The 21,410-nt window shown below is 40.2% G+C and overlaps 1 protein-coding gene and 1 pseudogene across 3 annotated transcripts in view; both read right to left on the bottom strand.

Annotated features, from left to right (window-relative positions):
• WWOX (WW domain containing oxidoreductase) overlaps positions 1 to 21,410 on the bottom strand; it is a 1,124,793-nt gene that overhangs the window by 305,327 nt on the left and 798,056 nt on the right. The window lies entirely within an intron of this gene.
• LOC102138128 (small ribosomal subunit protein uS3-like) overlaps positions 11,819 to 21,410 on the bottom strand; it is a 143,148-nt pseudogene continuing 133,556 nt past the window's right edge.

The following is a 21,410-nucleotide window of genomic DNA, read 5'->3' as shown; positions in this document are numbered from 1 at the left end:
CCTTAAAAGGAAATTCATGGTCCATCCTTTTATTAAGGGAAGGATTCTGGCTGGGCCAGGTGGCTCATGCCTCTAATCCCAGCACTTTGGAAGGGGCCACGGCTGCAGGTTCACTTGTGTCTAGGAGTTTGAGGCCAGCCTGGGCAATACAGTGAGACCCCATCTCTACAGAAAAATCAAAAATTAACTAGGTGTGATGCAACATGCCTATGGTCTCTGCTACAGAGGAGGCTGAGGTGGGAGGATCACTGGTGCCCAGGAGGTTGAGTCTGCAGTGAGCCATGTTTGGGCCACTTGCACTCCAGCCTAGGTGACAGAGTGAAAGCCTGTCCAAAAAGAAAAAAGAATTCTTCCAAGCATCCATCAACAGTCACTTGATTTACATTTCTTTCTTTAAAGCAGAATTTTTCTTAGATTTGCTTGATATTGGAAGTAAATATGTGTGGGCTCAATATACAACCGAAATTAGCAGGCAATTTTCTTCTCCCCCTCCTTCTCTTCCTCCTCCTCTCCTGGGATTGGCCATCAACCTCATGCTCAGGCCAGCAGCTTGGTGTCCAGGGGTATAACCACTCATATAGGGTCAGTTCTAAATCAGAGCCATTGAAGACCTCATTACACAATATTTTTTAATTGACCTTAAGAATACAGGTCTCAGAGACTCACATTTCTAGCTGAAAGCATGAAGTGGAAGGAATGAAAATATATTTTCTGTAGTTACAATAACACTATAGGATGAGGTACTCTTTTGGGAGGTAGGGCAAGGATGGGAAGACAATTTGGAAAACCAACAGGAGCAGTGAGTGGGAAAAGGAATGTAATACTAATAAAAGAAAGGTGTGTGTGTTTCTTTTAAAGGAGAAAAAATGGTTATTTTCTTTCCTGCACTTAACTGAGAAGCACTCAGTAACATAGAACTAAGCATTGATAAAAAGAAGTTGCAAAGGTCCCAGATTTTTAGAAAGTACTAAGTGTCATAGATCACAGATAGGGTGACCAGATATCCTGACATACGCCTAGTGTCCCAGCATAATTACCTGCTCCCCATCCTCTCCCAAAAGGCCCTTGAGTGGCTGCTTGGGCCGCATCCACCCTGTGGAGCATACTTTTGTTTTCAATAAATCTCAGCTTTTGTTGCTTCATTCTTTCCTTGCTTTGTTTGTGCATTTTGTCCAATTATTTGTTCAAAACGCCAAGAATCTGGACACGCTCCGCCAGTAACAAAAGGACACACCCAGGAATGTGGACCCCCGACTCAGCCGGGCCTACCTTGCAGCTTTACAAGACATTGAGAGGAACTCTTCCGTCCTTGCTGTCTTTTCTCTTGTATTGCAGATGGGAAGCTAAAATGAGACGGACGGGGCAAGACCAGGCAGACTAAGGCTGAACCTGAGGACAGGGCAAAGGAAAGCACAACAGATTTGCTGTCATTCTTAGAAGACAGTGGATGGAAAAGTGGATTTCCACTAAGAAAAAAACCTGGCCTTTTTCCCTGAGTGGGAAATGCTGAGCTGCTGTGGTCTTGCCCTCCCTGCAGAGCTGGTCTAGTGGTTTAGCCATGGTAAAAGGGTTGCAGCCAAAGAGAGCAGAAGAGAAAATTGGGAAGCTGGTGTCAGATTTTCTGCTCGGGTATATCTTTGGCCCAGTCCCCACAGCAGTCACGGGGGAAGGCCTGGAGAGCCGCAGTCTAACAAGATGCCTGACATTGTGAAATGCCTTAACCCCAGCCTTTCATCCACCTCTTAGCCTTGCCTCTCCCGCCCGCCCCGCGTGGAGCTGCGGGATACAAGGGACTTCGGATGTGAAGAGAAAAAGTCACCGTCCCCTTGTCCTTGAGGTAATTAATCAGCGGTGACTCTTTACCCGGGGAATAATAGGACTCAGAACACTTTTCATCCCTGTAATATCAATTATGCTGCAGAGATGCAGTTCTGAAAAAGATACAAAGGCGTTTGGTGGGGTTTGGTGGCAAAGTAACCAGGCTAAGCTGTTGACACTACAGTACCCAGGATGGTTTCAGACACCATCGGCTCAGCTGCAGGCTGCCCGATTCTCCCGAAGAGAGATGTTTCCCTTGCTTCCTGCAGAGGTGGATGTAGATGCTGTCATCCAGCTCTGAAATCTGCGGCATTTGGTTATCCAAGAGGTTTTTGCCTTTTCTCAACTCCCGCCAACCCAATACTTTGTGTTGGTCACTATTTCATCCCCTTCTTCCATTTCCTAAGGCAAATCTGCCGCTTAGAAATACACACATAATGGAGTGGGAATGGGATTGATCAGCCCAAAAGTGAGGTGCGGAGAGACGCTCCTCACTTGCTGTGCACTCAGATTTGTGGGAAATGCCCGTGAGAATTTATGCCATCCCTTCTCCGAACTGGGCAGCGGCAGAGTTGGATTGTACACCACTGTTTAGAACACTGACTATCTGGCTGGGCGCGGTGGCTCACGCCTGTAATCCCAGCACTTTGGGAGACCAAGGCAGGTGGATCGCTTGAGCACAGGAGTTCAAGACCAGCCTGGGCAACATGACAAAACCCTGTTGCTACAAAAAAATACAGAAACTAGCCCGGCGTGTTGGCCCATGCCTGTGGTCCCAGTTACTCAGGAGGCTGAGGTGGGAGGATGGCTTGAGCCTGGGAGGCAGAAGCTGCAGTGAACCAAGATCCTGCCACTGCACTCAAGCCTGGGCAACAGAGTGAGATCCTGTCTCACAGGAAGAAAAAAAAAACCCCGACTACTAGCTACTTATGAAAAGAAGGAGCAAAACAGAAAATGAAAGAGAAGTTGGGGGGTGGGGGGAGGGAAAAGAACAGGAAAATAAGACAAAGAATTAAAACCAAAATTCCATCCAAAATATTTCTGTAAAAATATTCTACGATGTGTTGGATATTCTAAAGCTTTCATGACATAGTCTTATTTTTGCAAACACATACTTTGTTATCTTTTGCCCTCCCACAAACCTTTGGATTACTGCCATACTACTGCTTTCAAAGTCTATGGCTTCATTCCTTTATCTCCTTCGGCACCTACTCTCATGGACAGGAAGGGACCCAAACTCTGCATTTTGCCCTGTGAAAATGGACTCTGAATCCCAACTTGAAGGAGAAAGGTAATGAGAGAGAGAACGGGAACTTCTAGATGTGTGCAAACTCTGATACAAGGGTTGGGTCCGAAAAGAGAGCAGCGGTCCATTTTGTAGAACATGTTCTTGGAAACTTCAAAATATGAATGCTTACGAAAACTGTGGTACCCTTCCAGAGAGATTAATGAGTGCTCTTCTTGGGAGAAGAAAATTAAAGAAAATATGGGATGAATCTGTATTTTAGCAGTCTCCCACAATATCAACTATCCTTTTTTTTTTTTTTTCTAAAAAAAGCCTCTGATTAAAAGTACAATTTTATTTAATATTCTTCAAATAAAAAAGAGAGGTTATTAAGTTAGCATGATCACTATGAATATTATCGAAAGTGGTACTAGTAGAATTGTTTTTTATGATTCCATTTATTCAAAATGAAAAGTGGCATTTACCAAACATATGATCTGATGAGTAACAGATTTATAAAGCAACCACAGAGGAAAGATAGGCTGGAAAGAAAATCTATCTGATTATGATTTTGTGGTTTGTGTACTGGTTACAAATAACCTGAAGGCCATGAAATATCCAAATTGGAACCTCTGTTTAGAAAACTCTCATGTGAATAGGGACTTTTGTGGGGTTTCTTGAAAATTGTGAGACAGGATCTTCAGTGTTTCATATATCATTTTCCTAACAAAAAGTCTCATTTTTAAGGAAAAATAAAAAAAACAAATTACTTGGGCGCCCAGCAGATTACATGCATAGTTTTTAATGATATGAGTGTGCATTCTTGAGTGACAGTTCATTTGGGCTTAAGGCATAGATTTCAGCATGTTCAGTGTATGGAGAAACCAGGTTGGAAACTTTCCCCTTCACTGTCTGAGCTGACACAAAACAGGAGGAGAAAACACTTTAATCTCATCATAAACAAATGTACAGGTCTGCATGAAGGTTTACACCCTACTCCGGCAAATGACGAACAGTTTGTTACTGACTCCTTCATTTAAAAAAATAGTAATAAAGAAATAAAATAGAGAAGGAGCAGCAATGCTCTCTGCAGAAAAAAAAAAAAAAAAAAATAGTGGGGGAGGGCTTGTATATTGCACATCTCCGTTTTGGTAGCCCAAAGAGAGAATATAAGCTTAAAGTCCTGAATTTAACAAACCTAATTATCAAGGCTTAATTAGTACCAAGGGTACAGCTTCATGGAACACCTGCAGACTTAATTTATGTCCTGACAGAGAGGAACAAGTGTTAATGGGCTGTATTTATGTTAATACCTGAACCTTAGGAGCCAGTGGAACAAAACAGACCACGCGCTGGTTTTCCAAGCTACAACACAAATATAAAAGATTTTCATCTTAATGCTACTTTGCACACAATTCTTCAGGGATCACACAGATCTACTTAAACTTTTAAAACTAAAAACTGGAATATGAAAAAGTAGAGCCATTCTGGGTATGTGTAAAAGTCTTACAAGATCAACTCATCAACTAGTCATCATATATTGTATTTAAAATTGACAGTGGCTGATGTGGCCAATGTTCCCATTGTTCAGGATGAGTGTTTCTCAGGACACTGAAATATAAACCCCATTGTTTCCATGGTTGCCGTAATATTAAAATAATAGCTAACATTTATGGAGAACTCACTGTGTGTCAGTCACTGTATTAAGGTCTTTGTATACATTCCCAGTTACAGATAAAGGAAGCTGACATACAGAGGAAATATAGCAGGCTACGTTTCTAGGCAGTTCAAAGATTTGGGGTTAGGCTTCCAGAACAAATCCTTTTAACCAATGAGTTAAACTCCCTCTAATATGCAGATAGTGAGAATAAGAAAAATATAAAACATATATACAAACACATTTATAAAAGAACTCTCAGTAAATTAGAAATTAATGCAAACTCCTCAATCTAATAAAGAATAGGTACAGAAAACATACAATTAGCACCACATATAATGGAGAAATCCCAAATAAAGCAATGATGTCTGCTCTCAAAACTTCTGTTCAACATTGTCCTACAGGCTGTAGTCAGTGCATTAAAATAAGAAAAAGAAACAACAGCCATAAACATTGGAGAAGAAGAAGTAAAACTATATTCAGAGATATAGAAAATTATACAGAATCTCTTTAACACAAAGGAAAAGATGAATAAATAAATTGTAAGATCACCAGATATGAGAGCACTTTGCTAGAATCAACTGTATTTCCATACATTAGAAACAAACAATTGAAAAAAAGAAATTTCATCACGCCATTTACAATAGCATAAAAAAATCAAATGTGTAAGAGTTAATTTAACAAAAAAGTATAAGACCTCCACATTCAACATTAAAGAAGCCTTAAATAAATGGAGAGATGCATGCTCATGGATGGTAACACTTCATACTTTTGGATTTTGATTCTCCTCAAATTGATCAATAGATTCAATACCAAAGCAAATAAAATCCCAGCAGGGCTTTTTAAAAGAAATGGAGAAGCTGATCAGGAAATGTATATGTAAAAGTAAAGTATCTAAACTAACTCAAAAAATCTTGAAATAAAGAACGAAGTTTGAATCCTTATTATTACCTAGCTTCCAGGCAATCAATGCAGTAGGTATAAGAAAAAAAAATTAGATCAATGGAACATACTAGTCTAGCAATAGACCCACACATATATAGTCAACTGATTTTTGACAAAGATGCCAAGGAAGTTGAATAAGGAGAGGATTAGTCTTTGAACAAATGGTGCTAGAACAACTGGAGATTCTTATGGAGAGAAAAATAAACCTCTACCATTACCTCACACCATATACAAAAATTAATTTGAGACAGAACATAGATCTGAATGTAAAGACTGAAGTTATGGAGTGTCTAGAAGAAAACATAGGAAAATATTTTCGTGACCTGGGGATTGGTAAAGAGTTCTTAGAACAAGAAAGCACTAAACAAACGAAAAAGATAAATTGGACATTATCAGTATTTACAACTTATCATTAAGGAATAAATAGACAAGACATAGTAGAATATTCACAGTATATATGAAAAAAAGACCTTATCCAAAATACATACACAATTCCTATAATTCAATATTAAAGAGACAATCCAATTTTTAGAAAATGGCCAAATATGTAAATGAGCAGTTCACAGAAAGAAAATATAGGAATGGCCAATGAGTTCATAAAAAGATGCATTAGTCACTAGGAAAATGCAAAATAAAACTAGCAAGAAATAGCGTTTCTCACCCACAAAAAGGCTATAATTAAAAAGACTGAAATTACAAACTGCTGATGAGGATGTGAAGCAACATGAACTCTCACACACTTCTAGTGGGAGTTTAAAATGATACACAACTACTTCACACAACTGTTTGGCAGCATTCTTAAAAGTTACACACTAAGAGTCAATAATTCCACACCTAGGTCATTGTCAAAAATACATAAAAATATAAGGGCACAAAAACATGTATACAGTACTTATGAATATTCATCGTGGCTTTATTCATAATAGCCAACAAATATAAACAACCCAATGCTCATCAACAGGTGCACAAATAAGCAAATTGTGGTGTATTTTCACCACAGGATACTACTATCCAGCATTGAAAAAGAGAACCCCTAATACACCCATCAACACAGAAAATCACAAAAACATTATGTGCATCATTAAGCAGAAGAAGCCACATACAAAGCAGTAGGTATGATTTCTATTAAATGAAGTTCTAGAACAGGTAAAACAAAGTTACACTGATTGAAATAAGAACGCTTGTCTTTGGGAATAAAAGGATTTATTGGAAGGGAGAATGAGATACTTACTGAGGTGATGGGAATGTTCTTGTTTTTGTTTTTTTGGAGCTTTTTTTTGAGACTGTCTCACTGTCACCCAGGCTGGAGTGCAGTGGTGCAATCTTGGCTCACTACAACCTCTACCTCCCAGGCGATTCTCCAGCCTCAGCCACCAGAGTAGCTAGGGTTACAGGCAGACGCCACAGTGGCCGGCTATTTTTTCTTTTTCTTTTTTTTTTTGTACTTTTAGTAGAGACGGGTTTCACCATGTTTCCCAGACTGCCCTCAAACCCCTGGCCTCAAGTGATCCACCCTCCTCAGACTCCCAACGTGCTGGGATTACAAGCATGATCCACTGAACCTGGCCCTGGAATGTTCTATATCTTAATTGGGGTGGTGGATCCGTGATTATGTACATGTGTACGTTTTTCAAAATCCAGAGAACTGTATATTTAAAATACGTTAAGTTTATAGAATGTAAATTAAGTAAATTATGTCTCAATAATATATATACGTGTGTGTGTATATAAATTTTCTCTCTCTCTCACACACACACTTTTGTGAAGAAAGTTATTTCTCAGGTCCAATTTTATATTAGTAAAACAGACCTTACTTTTGAGTGCTACAATCCAATCCACAAAAATACTTGAAAAGGTTAAGATTACTTAGGAAATTGTTTATTAATTACTATCTGAGTACATCAAGCTTTGTGGAAAGAGAGTAGGCTTAGGTGTCAAATGTCCCAGGTCATTATCATGGGTTTGCTTCTCATTAGCTATCTGACCTTATGCAAGTTAATGATCAGCCTCAGACGGCGAAGGGGTAGGGGAAGCAATACTGGCCTCACAAGTTTGTGGTGTAGCTTCAATGTGCTAACGGATGTAGAAAACACAATTGAGGGCCCTGGGTTTTGTTATTACCATCAGTAGTCCCAGCCCATTTTTGATAACTTTGTAAACACAAAATGGTTTTGGGAAGCCAGTCATTGTACAATCCTTTTCCCAAATTTTTGTTTCTGAAAATGACTAAGCAAATTTACAAAAACAATAGGAAACTTTTGGTGCCTTTTTTTTTGTTTTTTTAAATGGGTAAGTGCATTCCGGATATAATTATGTTTAAAACATGATTTAGCACACCTTTTTTTTTTTTTCTGCTGAAGTATTTCTATTTCCTTCTTTTATAAAACCTACTACTTCTATCTTATTTTTAAAGAGCAATTGCCTGCATGTTTTCAGAGCCCTTTCAGAAATACCTTTGGTTATCACTCATCTGTGAAAAGGAAATTTAAACAAAGTTTGAGAACTGTTCTTTTCTCAAAAAAGAGAGTGGAATTAAGTATCTATTTCCTGGGATGTCAGTGTCAAGACCAAATTCATGAGATTATCATTTTCCAAAGAGAAGACAGGAGTAATATGAAAGAATGAGGTTTCATGAACTGTATCAGCTTCCTGGCATGACAGCACTCGACTTTATAGAGTCAGACACTGTGAGTCAGTTGACATTATTCTTAAGAAACTTGTTTTTGTTAGCATCTCAGAATTTGCCAGAACCATATTACATTTAAGTCTTGCGTTCCTCCATCAATTTGACCAATGAACTTTTTAAAGATCAATGGGCAAGATAATATCAGTAGAAGGAAAACACAATGATAGTTATTTCTTGTTTGGGGTCAGCATTGCCAAGCTGCTCAGGGTGTCCACGGAATGGTTTCCAAACACTCCTATTAAATTCTAAAGGGGAAAGGATCTTTGCCTGTGGACAGTATAAATTTGATAACAAATACAGGGTTGATGGACTGGTGGACTAGAAAAACACAAGAAGCTACAGGATGGAAGCTAGGCCACCGTCACCACCGCCATGGGGCAGAACAGAAAGAGGCATGATGTTCTGACCCCACGGAGGAGACAGTACACAAATCCTCTTCAGTGAACCGCTGTGTTTCTAGGGTACCAGGAATCAGAAAGGAAGATGTTGTATACATAGAAACTTGAGTTCTTTTCTTAATGCATAACTAAGAAAAAAGAAACCCACAGAAAAGTGAGGCAAACCCACTGATAAACAGGCAGGTTCTATTTCTGTTAATTGGGTAAGCCCAGCTTTTTTAAAAGTGATTTTAAAGCCGGTGATGCTATCAACTTTGAAATGTGGTTTGAAAAAGCGGATATTACACTTTAGCACATGTCTAATAACTACCCTCACCATGGAAACATTGAAGGCAGAAACCATTGTGTTTGTTTTCCTAATCGTACTACCAAGATAAGACATAGAGTTCTCGTAAACCGGTGCCTGGTGGCATGATGGGATCTCTGGCTTCTGCACGCTTAGTTGTGGAGGTGGATCCTGGGTGGATCCATTGGAACTATGGTAATAAGAATTGGTCCCGTCATCAGATAATTTCTGATTGAAAATTCCGAGAACTGAGTTACGCACGGTGCTCGTTTAGTCACTGTGTTTCTCATAATAGCTGCATTGTGGAAAACTGAAGCGCGTCTTGGGGTCTCAAGGTCAACTTCATATGGTTGTAAACATCTTCGAGGCATGGTTTTAGTCCCGTGTTCTTTCTCACTCTTGTTTAACTGCAACATGGCCTTCCACGCTATTCTCTCTATTGTTTCCACAGCCTCACTCCACCTTGAGACACACACAAGCAGGCTGGGCAGGTGTGAGTACCACCTTGCTCCCCGGACACATCAATCAATTTGTTTCATGGAAAAAAAAGAAGACAACCATCTCCAGTTACAAATTAGAATCAGGCTGGATTACAGCTGCAGCAGTGAACAAGGTAGAGCAGAAAGCCAATCTCAAGTCTGTGTTTCCAACAAGTACAAAGGTTGACTGCAAACAATAATTTAGACAAAAAATAGTCTAGGACTTTCTGATCTACATGCTGAAGCACCACTGAACATTACTGACTTTGAAGTTCAATAGTACACTTCGAGGTGTATCCTTTGCTGTGCTGAACAGAGGCAAAGAACCAGGCTTGAGTCTAAAACATTCCCATTAACCCAATAACACAACAGTTAGACGTGTGTGTATGTGTTGCATAACTCTTTAAAATTAAATTATCAAGGCTAAGTATGGAAATAAAAGTGAACATTAACAATTGCCACAATACACTTGCCTGTAGTTCTAGCTATTCAGGAGGTTGAGGTGGGAGGATTGCTTGAGCCCAGGAGGTCAAGGCTGCAGTGAGCCATGACTACACTATTGCACGCCTTTCAGGGCAAGAAAGCAAGATCCTGTCTCAAAAAAAGTAATAATAATAAAAATAAAAGCCTCAATAAAAGACATTACTCCATGGTAATCAGGGGTACTTGGTACTCAGATATATCACAGACACAATATCTGCTCAGCCAGTAACAAATCTGTCAAGAAAAATATTGTACATCAACTCAAAAGACACATCTAGAAAATCCTGTGTTCTAGATTGCTGGAAAACAGAAGATACTATGTGAGTTTGGTTTCCTGTTACCTGTGTGAAGCAAAAGTGTGATCGATGAAGGTGAGAGAGGCAGAGAAAGACAGAGAAAGGCACATAATGTATGACAGACATTTTCTGGAACAAGGGGAAGCTAATGAGTTCACAGAAGTGCTAGAAGGGTCCCTGGAAAATACCAGGGAACCTCAGACAAAAGAGTCTCCCAGGCAAGGAAGAAAACAACACATGAAATATTGGCTGCAACATTTAAGCAAAAATTAAAATGGCAGCCATGTGGGCAGAAGTGGAAGCAGCTGAGTCTGAGAGAGGAGTGGGTGGAGGAGGAAGTGTCTTAGGCAGTGACCTCACCCTTCTCTATTTCAGGCATTTGTTCTAGCCTGGAGATGGTTTCCTAAGTAGCAACAGAAAAAGAAAAAGAAAAGAAAAGAGAAGTCAATCCAAACCATTTAAACATAAAGAAAATATACTGAATGGGGGAGCCTGGCATGACAGCCTCTTGGATTCAAACCATGTAAGAGGGGACAGGCGAAAGGACTGGTATTTTTCGAGGCCTGACTCTGTGCTTAGTGTGGCACCGGGAGGTTGGTACATAAAAAAGAACAATGTCGTCCCTTATTTCAGGCATAGGATGGTCCAGAGGGGGCCTCCCCACTTTTATTTTCTAGTTATAGTCATTCCAAGTCATAGTCGTGTGTCTTTGTGACCCTGTCAGCCTGGAGAGCCTCCTGGTCTGTGTGGGTAACTACAGTTTACTCAGCAGTGTGGACATGGAAACTCCTGACTCCAGTGATCCTTTGACCTCAGGGTCTGCTTCGAGGGCCGCTGCTCTGCTACCAGAGAAGTTGGGCTTCCTGCTATCACTCTTGAAGGAAGGAATCCAAGGCATTACTGTTAAGCTACCTGTGAGTGCCTGAGGACAGAACAGACACTTCACCACCCATTTGTAACCAAGCCTAGGGCTTGGCGTAGGAGACACCAATGAACGAAGCCAGCATGCTCAAACAGCAGGGTTCCTTAATCCAGCTGGATCAGCAGCCGTTGGCCTAACTGCAGATTCGTCCAAATCGTGGCTAATAAAACTCTAAAACAGAGGGAAGAAAGCTGTGGGATGCCGTCAACAGGACACCGGCTCCTATAGCATCACAATCACCCGCCCGAAAGACCATGGATACTTACCTAGCCCAGTGCACGCCAAATTGTTTTGATTTTTGCAGGTGACCTGGTGTTTCACACACGCAGAACCTCAGTGGGTAACATGGGTAAAAGCGGAGTTGCTTTGGATAAAATGTGGGGGAAGGATGCTTTGAACAAGAATGATGTTGTCTGGCTCCCCTTTCTTGACATGTGTTCTGGACAGCGGGGGTGATCTGTCCATGATCGCCATTCCAACTAAAGGTAGAACCAGGCCTAGAACATCTCCTGCACCAACATGAAAGGATCTGTTTCCCTTATTAGGGTATTAATTTCTCGAAGGCATCCCTTCAGCCATCCTGTGACCCCAGAGTCCAGCAACATACACAGGCACAGGAATCATTTTAACATGTGGTTCTTTTTTTTTATTTTAGCCCGTGGTTCATTGAGTACCTCTTGCCTCTTGAGATCAAAGAGGAGCTACGGTTGCTAATAGTTGACTTCCCCTTCTTCTTTCCAATCCTTGAATTTCGTATGCAGTTTCCTAGATTCTGCCATTCTCATTGCTTGTAGAGAATTAGTATGAAAGAAAAAACATTCTTTTGCAAGTGACAATGTTTAGAGAGAGAAAGAAGACATTCACTAAGCAAGGAAAATAACCCATTTTATCAAAGACATACTTTTTACTTTATTATAGGCCTAGAGTTTTAAAACACTACTACTGACAGCTTATATATCCTAGGTTCTGATTTCTCAAGCTAGGTAAGACCTCTCCGACCTACACTGGCCATAACAAAGAACTGAAGCAAACTCCAGAAAACCAACTCTTCTCCTTCATTTGTTAGAGCTGATGAAGAAGTATAATCGGTCATTATCTAAAGGTTAATTTTTTTTCCTTTGCCTTCATATATGAAATTTCTCATTGGGACATTTCAGTGCCCTTAGAAGAATACCCAGCAGTGGATTCCAAATCATTTGTCATCTTTCAAGATCTGAGAGTCTTTCTTGACCAATTTAGAAAAGAAGGATGTTAGAGCAAACAGACAGCCTAGCTGCTAATGACGGGCAACAGTTCAATATTTTATGTCACCTTAAAAAAGTTTCAGTAACTGAAGGTGTTCTCACATTAATTCTTTGCATCAATTATTGACAGAGAATTTAATTTAAAGGCAACTAGTCAGTAACCTAGGGGTAGTGTTTTAAATAATTTATAATTGCTGCATGGGTGTAATCATATTGCTATTGATTACCATCCAGTCACTTCTACAGGTCCAGCAGGTCTTATGCTAATTACTTTTAGTGAGATCACCTTTTTAACTCTGTATTCCCTGGTAACAGGAACTCATTATAAAAATAACTTAATGAAGCGCAATCGTGTAGAATCCTTGCAGGAAGGAGGGAAGCGAGGAGGGTGAACTTAGGAGAAAGCCGGGAGGTGAAAGCATTAGGCTGAGATTTACAGATCAACAATCCTAAACCTGAAATTACACACTGTCATTCAAATATCAGATGGGACTGAGACAACAGGGGTGAAAAAAAGATTGTATGGAAGAGGGGCGGGCAGAAAAAAGAGAACTAAAGGAAGATTTAAACCATTTCATTTTTGAGAAAAATTATCTAAATTTCACTTTTTTCATCCACCTGGGAGAATTTTTTATTCACTGTGAAACAGACTAGCAATAATATTGAGGGACTGAGGAAAGGCAACCTGTGATTTACTAAACATTTGTCAGAATGAGGCCCACTGTATCCTCCCTTTTATCCTCAAACAGTGTGAACCAAAGACAGGTTTGTTCCCCGGATGAAAGCAGATTGATTCAGTTATTAAGTGGTGCAGGAATGCACCTAAAGTCTTTATAATAATAGCTATGAATGCGTTTTACTAAATATTAACAAAACATGCTCGAAACCCATGACTTCCTGTATACTGTTACCTTGAACAAGGCTAAGGCTGGCACTTACATAAAAAACAGAAAGTGAATGAGAAAGTCATCAGTAAATCATAGTAGAGGAGGCCTGTAGACAAGGCATGCTCAGATGCTGGTCTAGGGAAAGACTGGCTATGGAAAATACTGGCTGAGTGAGCAGATCACATCTAGACACTATCACTCTTCTGTCTCTTAATTTGTTCCCCTGGCAAAAAGGGAGCAACTACAGAGGTTGCCAAGGTGGCAGGAAGTGAAGACATCAGCACCATTTCAGGGAAGCCAGGAGGCTTGCCCAGTTCAGACAGCAACTTGTGGACCAGTCCTCCTGACTGTGGTTGGGGGAACAGTCTCAGAAGGCCCAGAGGGGATGGGAGGGATGTCCGTTAAGAACATGAGGATTAAGAATGATAGAGAGATGAGAGGTCAAATAAGAATATAAAAATGGGGCTTTTATTTATTAATGTTTGTTTTCATTTATTTTTAAGCAATTGCATTTCAATCATAGATTTGCCTCATTTACAAAATGTATCTGTCAGTATGTGTATGTGCTTCAAAACTGTTACAATATTGATGTTGTTTAGGAAAAAACGTGTGTATGTGTATGTGTGTATATGTGTGTGTATGTGTATCTCCCTAAGAGCAATTATGTAATAAATGCAATATTTTTGTGCCACTTGGTTTCAAATTTCAGAAAATTCCTAACATTTAGGAGACAGAAAAAAAACAAAAAACAAAGAGAGATTCATTTTCTGAAAGAAGAGACTTACGATGGTATACCTCTAATTTAATACAAATAATTTGGGTGGCTTATTAACAGTGGAAGTTTATATTAACAGAAAATTCATCATATAGTATGGACTTTCACCAGAGACCGCAAACATAACCCCTGCTCTGAAGGTGAGGACACCGGTATCTTTAAACCTTGGGTGGCAGCTGTTGTCACAGAGGTAGAACAAAACAAAATAGGGAACTATGCCGCACAAGTTAAAAGGGGGGAAAAAATACCTGCAGAAATTGTCACCTGCCCACACTGAGAGTTTGCTCGCAAATATTCTCACTTAAACCTAGTGAAAAGGAAACAACAAAGTTCTAGCGTATTCCATTTCCCCTGGGCATGCTTAGTACCTTCAAGCTTGGCCTGGGTTTCTCCTAGTGGAGACCAGTGGACACAGGCCAATTCTTATGGTTGATGCAGAGCATTAAAATACATTATATTTGAAGCTGCAACAGTGTAGTATTAACTGCCAAGGGCAAGAATTATTACTCTGAGACACACCAAGTCGGCTTGCCTTTCATTGCAGATCCTTAGATGGGGGACCCAGTGTGCAGGGTTTAGGCTTCTGATCTATAGCATAAATTGGGGTGGTGGGTGCAGGGGGACAAAGATCTTCTTAAAAAGCCAGATAGAAAGTATTTGACTATGGGCCATTGCAGTGTGAAAATAATTAGATATGCACAATATATAAACGAATGAGTGGGGCTGGACTTTAATGACATTTTACTTAAGGAAACAGAAAATGCCTGTCATTTGCCAATGCCTGGTGCAAATCCCTATTATCTTATCATGAAGCCATATTCCTGAAAGGTGGGACAGAGAGTTGGCTCCACAGGGCAGGCAGTGAAACCGACCCCCGAGTTGAATTCAAAGAGAGACACCTCCTTGCAAAAGGAAAGAAGTCAGCCAGGATGGGATAAACGGTCAGCTTCTAGGGGGAAGTGGAGGTGGTGTGGAGCACGGACTAGGGAAGGTTTCTAAGGGCATCGGGGGGAGACTATGGAGCTTGGGGGAAAAGGAGAAGCTTGCAATTGCCACCGTGAGGAATGGAAGACAAACTAGATCGAGTAAACAGAAGGACTGCTAGGCAGTCTTGAGACACAGTTGAGACCATGAATTAAAAAGAAAAAAAAATCAATATCCTCTTACAACTGTACCAACAGTGACAAAGGGCACAGAACTAACCCTGGGCTATTTTAGGGGAACGTATTTTGTTGTCTAGTCTGTGTCTAGAGATGAGCAAAGCGATTGTACACCCAGCCACAAGAGCATCTCAGAAGACTCCTAGTGGCAACATAAAAATAAGTTCTGGCTCGGTCAGCAGGGAGATGGTTAAGCCCATCATTTGAATGATAGCTGTCTCCATCCTCAAAACTAACAAAAGCCGTCTTTGAGTTCTAGAAGACAGGGAAGCTAGGATCCTGAGAAAGGCTTTCTGCCTAGAGCTGTTGGTTAGCACGAGCTAATAGCACCTAGTGGGCCTCAGGATGTGAGAAACTAAATCCCTAGACAACTACAAAAACAATAGGAGTAACGCCTGGAACCACAGGGACCCAAGGGCCAAAGTGGCTGCCTCTGGGCAGGTACCTGGGATTTCAATTCTGAGAAGGAAACAGCAAATCAAGGAAAGCTTTCTCCTCACTGTAATCACACCAGCCCGAAGTGGGTTCTCAAGTCACTTTCAGAAGGGAGAAGCAAAGCACAAAGCTGCCAATTGCCCAACACCTCGGGTAGGGTTAAACATTTTATGCAGGAATCAGCATCTTTAAGGAGCTCACCTTTTAAAAGGAGCCAGCTTTTTGTTGTAAATGGCACTGACACTACAACAAGAAAGTTCATTTCACAAAGATGATTCATTAAGAAATAAAATATTCATGGCTGACAGCTTGAAGGATCGCCATACAGTTATATTCTAATGCACCTGTCCTCTCTGTCAAGTCCAATGTGGGATGTCATGTCGCCAAAGTTTTATTTAGAAATTGTTTGTCAGAGTGAGCTTTCTAATGTGAATGAAAAATTCATCCCCTCATTAAGAAGATTTTACATGAAATGTCTAGGATTTTCAATGAACACCAGGACATGAACCAATTACTGTTAAACACTTAAAGAGACAGAGTCCTAAGCTCACTCAGCAAAACTCTTAATTGCACAAATGTGGAGAAAACTCAACATCCCGAAAGGCAAATGGGAATTTTGATTTGGAAATTTTCTTTTCTTTTGTTACATCTGGAAAACCCTTATCTTTAAAAGACCTGGGGGAATTCAAATGCACTATTTTATGGAATCTACACATATCTTATCTGAGCCTTTTGTATTTTCACATTGGGTGATGGATTTTGGGATTTTCAGCCACTTGTTCAACTCCCAAAGAAAATGATTAAAGTGCTTTGGAAGGCTGTTGAGGTGTCTGTAGTCATTTCTTATATGAGTGTGTGTATATTTTATATACTTTGTTGCCTTCATTGCCTTCCCACCTTACTTTCATAATTTGCGTAAATATCAAACAGGTGCCTTGGAAGTGAATACATTGAGTAATTCCAAAATGTTGGGACTTGGGAGAGAGGGGAAAGAAAAGTTGTAACAGATTAAAATAGAGTTGGGCTGCATAGACAGGAGAAATCCACAGGGGAATTGCTTGTATAATGAAATAGCATTTTATAGTCATGACAATGGATTAAGTTGACATTGAGACTCTTTTTTGACATACGGTCTAGTTCAGCTTAACCTATGGGAGAAAACAGTTCCCAAATCTAGCCCTAGACTACGTAGACACACACCACAAACACACATACAGCCAGACTGTCGTTTCTTCACTTCCAATTTCAGAAAAAGGTTTAAGATGGACAGTATGAAATCTGAAATTTCTCCTCCTTAACCCAGCAGACTCTATCAACTTTAAGAATTTTATGTTCACTTTCATTTGATAGATGCTTTGGTGAACTAGTTGGAGGAAAAAGTAGCCTTGCCCCTGTACCTGTGCATTACAATCCCATAAGACTCTAACAAAGCTTTCCAAGAAGCAAGGACTCTCAATAAACTTTTTACCATACAGCTGTTTTAGGTGGAACCAGAATTTCATAGTCTTTCCTGGGCTTTAATTATAGCTGCCTCTGCAGTTTCTTTTAGACATATTCTTTCTCTATATGTTTTTCTTTTCATTTACATTTACTTCTCCCTTCATGTATATTTTATATACATATATGTTTTTATTTGTAATATTTTACATAGGTTCTGGAAAGCAATTGGACAATACATATCAATGTGTACCAAGGCTCTTAGAACAGTTTAGATGTGAGATGAAATTCTAGACATCTATCTTAAAACTTCTCTGCAGATCAGATAAGGAATTTTGTACAGAGATGTTCAATGATGTGTTATTTAAAATTGGAAGCAAATGTCCAAAAGAAGAGGAAATGTTCTTTTGCAAAGCCACCATTAAAAACTACATTTAGGGCCGGGCGCGGTGGCTCAAGCCTGTAATCCCAGCACTTTGGGAGGCCGAGGCGGGCGGATCACAATGTCAGGAGATCGAGACCACAGTGAAACCCCGTCTCTACTAAAAATACAAAAAAAAAATTAGCCGGGCGCGGTGGCGGGCGCCTGTAGTCCCAGCAACTCAGGAGGCTGAGGCAGGAGAATGGCGGGAACCCGGGAGGCGGAGCTTACAGGGAGCTGAGATCACGCCACTGCACTCCAGCCTGGGCAACAGCGTGAGACTCCGTCTCAAAAAAAAAAAAAAAAAACTACATTTAGGATTTATTTTCTCACATAACATTGAGTAAATAAAGTAGAATACAGAATGCATAAAATGAACTCAGAGATTCATGAGGCAAAAAGTAAGCGCACTTTTTTTCCAAAAGAAAAAATACCAAATGCTTACAATGGGTATGGGTAGACTTTACTTAAAAAAAAAAAAAAAAAAAAGTACAGTCAGGCGCAGTGACTCATGCCTGTCATCCCAGCACTTTGGGAGGCCAAGGCGGCAGATCACTTGAGGTCAGGAGTTCAAGACCAGCGTGGCCAACATGGTGACACCCCATCTCTACTAAAAATACAAAAATTAGCCTGGTGTGGTGGTGGGCACCTATAATCCCAGCTACTCAGGAGGCTGAGGTGGGAGAATCACTTGAACTTGGGAGGCGGAGGTTGCAGCGAGCCAAGATGGTGCTATTTGGGCAACAGAGCAAAACTCTGTCTCAAAAAAAAAAAAAAAAAAAAAAAATTCAATCCCCATCCCTGTACATGGATGTAATTAAAACTCAACTCTAAATTGAGTCAAATTCTACACACTGCATATGTATACAGCAGGTAAGTGAAATGTTCTTTAATATATAGACTTAAATAAGAAGGGGGAAGAATCCGATCCTTCTATTAGGTAAATCAAATTATCAGTTAAAAAAAAAAAAGTCTCCCCTTCATCTTCTGCCATTCGTGAGATATTAATGTATTGAGCTATCCCTATGGAAGTTGCAAAAACTATTTACATAAATTCTCCAGTCTACCAAATTGCAACTTGCTCAAATAAATCAGACACTGAGCCTCTAGTTTCTCCGAATTTTGGTTAACAGAACTCTGTGTTGGAAATCACATCCAATACATTTTTCACAATCTGCCCATAATTAGTTTCACTGGGAAAACTGTGAAGAACTATTTTGCTGCTTTTAAATACATAATTTTGGTTCAAGAGCCCAGAATAAGATGTTTAGACAGAGTGAAAACTATTTTCTAACAAATCAATATTAATTTATCTGACTGTTATGGTCTCAGGAGCCAAAAAGTGTTCTTGTACTGAGCTGACAGGAAAGATTTTATCCTGACCAAATGTTATTCAAATATTTATAAGACTGGATAATTTAGTAAAGAAAATACAGATGGAAGAAGGCAAGGGTATTTTTGTTTTCAGTGATCCTTCCCCATTTACAAATGACAAGACCTATTAAAAAAAAAAAAAGTAGAGAGTGGTTGGTAATCTGCCCCCAACCGTGAGTGAGCTCCTAGAAGGGCTGGCCATTTAGCAAACTCCAAAACTAACAGAGATATTCACACATTTCAGAAGTTGCCAATGACACTCTCACCATTGAACCTGGGGTGTCATGGTGGTTAAGAACAAAACACTGCACGGTGGAAGGCACAACTTCCCAGTGACACAGCTGAGGGTCAGATGTCTTGGTGGGGCCTCCAACGGTATGAATTAAGACTGGGTAACATGGATGGATGGAAAAAGCAGAAGAATCAACGGAATGCACTGATTGTGCTTTATATTCATCACGTCCTTTAATTCTCTCAACTGTGAGATATGATCTTGTATGTGTCCATGAACTTTGCGTTGGAATAAAATATACATGCAAAAAAATGCACAAAACATACATGTGTCACTAAATGAATTTTCATAAACTGAACACACCAAGTAGCTTGAACAAGCAACTTAACATTAGCAACATGGGGGAGGCCACTTCATGCTCCCATCCATTCTCTACCCTAACTTCTAAATAGGAATAGTTTGCCTTTTAGTGAACTATTGTAACTATAATCACATAGGATACACTCCTCGGTATCTTCCTCCTTTCTCTCAACATCATCTTTGTAAGATAAATCCACATGGTTGGATTTAGTTGTAAGTCATTCATTCTCGTTGGTGAGTAGTCTCCTCTTGTGTGGATTTATTATAACTTATTTATCCATTCTACCACTGATAGATATCTGGGTGGTTTACCAGATGTCTTAAGTAATCATGAATAATGACTCATTGTGTTATCATGAATAATGCTGCTAAACATATCCTTGTACTTGTCTTTTGGTAAATGTATGAGTACATTTTGACCAGGCATATTCTTAAAATTGCTTTTTTGTTTGTTTGTTTTGGTTTTCTTTTTGAGACAGGGTCTCACTGTCACCCAAGCTGGAGTGCAGGGACCCAATCATAGCTCACTGTAGCCTTGACCTCCCTGGGCTCAGATGATCCTCCTGCTTCAGCCTCCCGAGTAACTAGGACTACAGGTACATGCCACTATGCCTGGCTAATATTTCTATAGAGATGGGGTTTTACCATGTTGCCCAGGCTGGTCTTGAACTCCCGGGCTCAAGCGATCTGCCTGCCTCAGCCTCCCAAAGTGCTGGGATTACAGGCATGAGCCACCACTCCTGGCCAGAAGTGCAATTTCTAGGGGATCAGATATGCTTATATTTGATCTTATGTAGATCAAGTCTTCCAAAATGGTTATACCAACTGATGTTACTATCATAAAGAGGTTTTCTTTCCCTTTAAATAATCTTTTTATTTTAGAATGTTAGTATTACAGGAAACTTACAGAGAGAGTACACAGAGTTCCTCCATGCCCTTTATTGTCTTTCCCCTAATGTCAACATCTCACATGACCATGGTACACTTATTGCAATTACTTCTTTTTTTTTTTTTTTTGAGACAGTCTTACTCTGTCACCCAGGCTGGAGTACAGTAGCATGATCTCAACTCACTACCACCTCCGCATCCTGGATTCAAGCGATTCTCTTGCTTCAGCCTCCCGAGTAGCTGGGATTACAGGCGGGCACCACCACACTCAGGTAATTTTTGTATTTTTAGTAGAGATGGGGTTTTGCCATGTTCACCACGCTGGTCTCGAATTCCCGACCTCAAGTGATCAGCCCGCCTCAGCCTCCCGAAATGCTGGGATTTGGGGCGTGAGCCAGCATGCCCAGCCCATGGTATGCTTATTAAAATGGCATGTTACTATTAAGTAAATGACAAACTGTATTAGGATTTCACCTTTTCTGCTTCAGGAGCTAATCCAGGATGTCACCGGAGTGCATTTAGTGTTTCATCTCTATGTTACTGATGAGAGAGAGGGTCCAGATGGGTTCAGGAGCTTGCTGAAGTTCACGAAGCTTAGAGGGGAGGCCATTTTAATTTCCACAAAAACCACAATAACAAACTTTTATCACTGTTTCCTGAGTTATTTTGTGTCCAGGCATGTGTGGTGGCATCCAACAGGTGATCAGCTCTTCTTGAATATCTGGACCCTGGGCACACTCGAATGAAAGGTGAACCACTAAGGTGCTTCCTGTCCTCCAGTCTTCAATTTAGTTGCAGTTCCTTGTGTTGGGAGCAGCCAGAGAAACACGTCACTCACAGTTCTGTGACTTCTCCCTCAGCCTAGGACTGGAAGACAGGCTATGCTCTTTTCCAGTTTGTGACACTTGACCAAGCAGACACTCAGGAAGTCTTTGCTAAATGCGTGAATGCCCAATTTTATTTTTAAATGGTGGCATTGTAAAAACTTTATATTTAAGATGT

The sequence above is a fragment of the Macaca fascicularis genome, chromosome 20 (assembly GCF_037993035.2).
Source record: "Macaca fascicularis isolate 582-1 chromosome 20, T2T-MFA8v1.1".
NCBI classification, from domain to species: Eukaryota; Metazoa; Chordata; class Mammalia; order Primates; family Cercopithecidae; genus Macaca; species Macaca fascicularis.
Note: the sequence above shows the minus strand (reverse complement) of the source record. Positions and strands in the feature narration are given on the sequence as shown.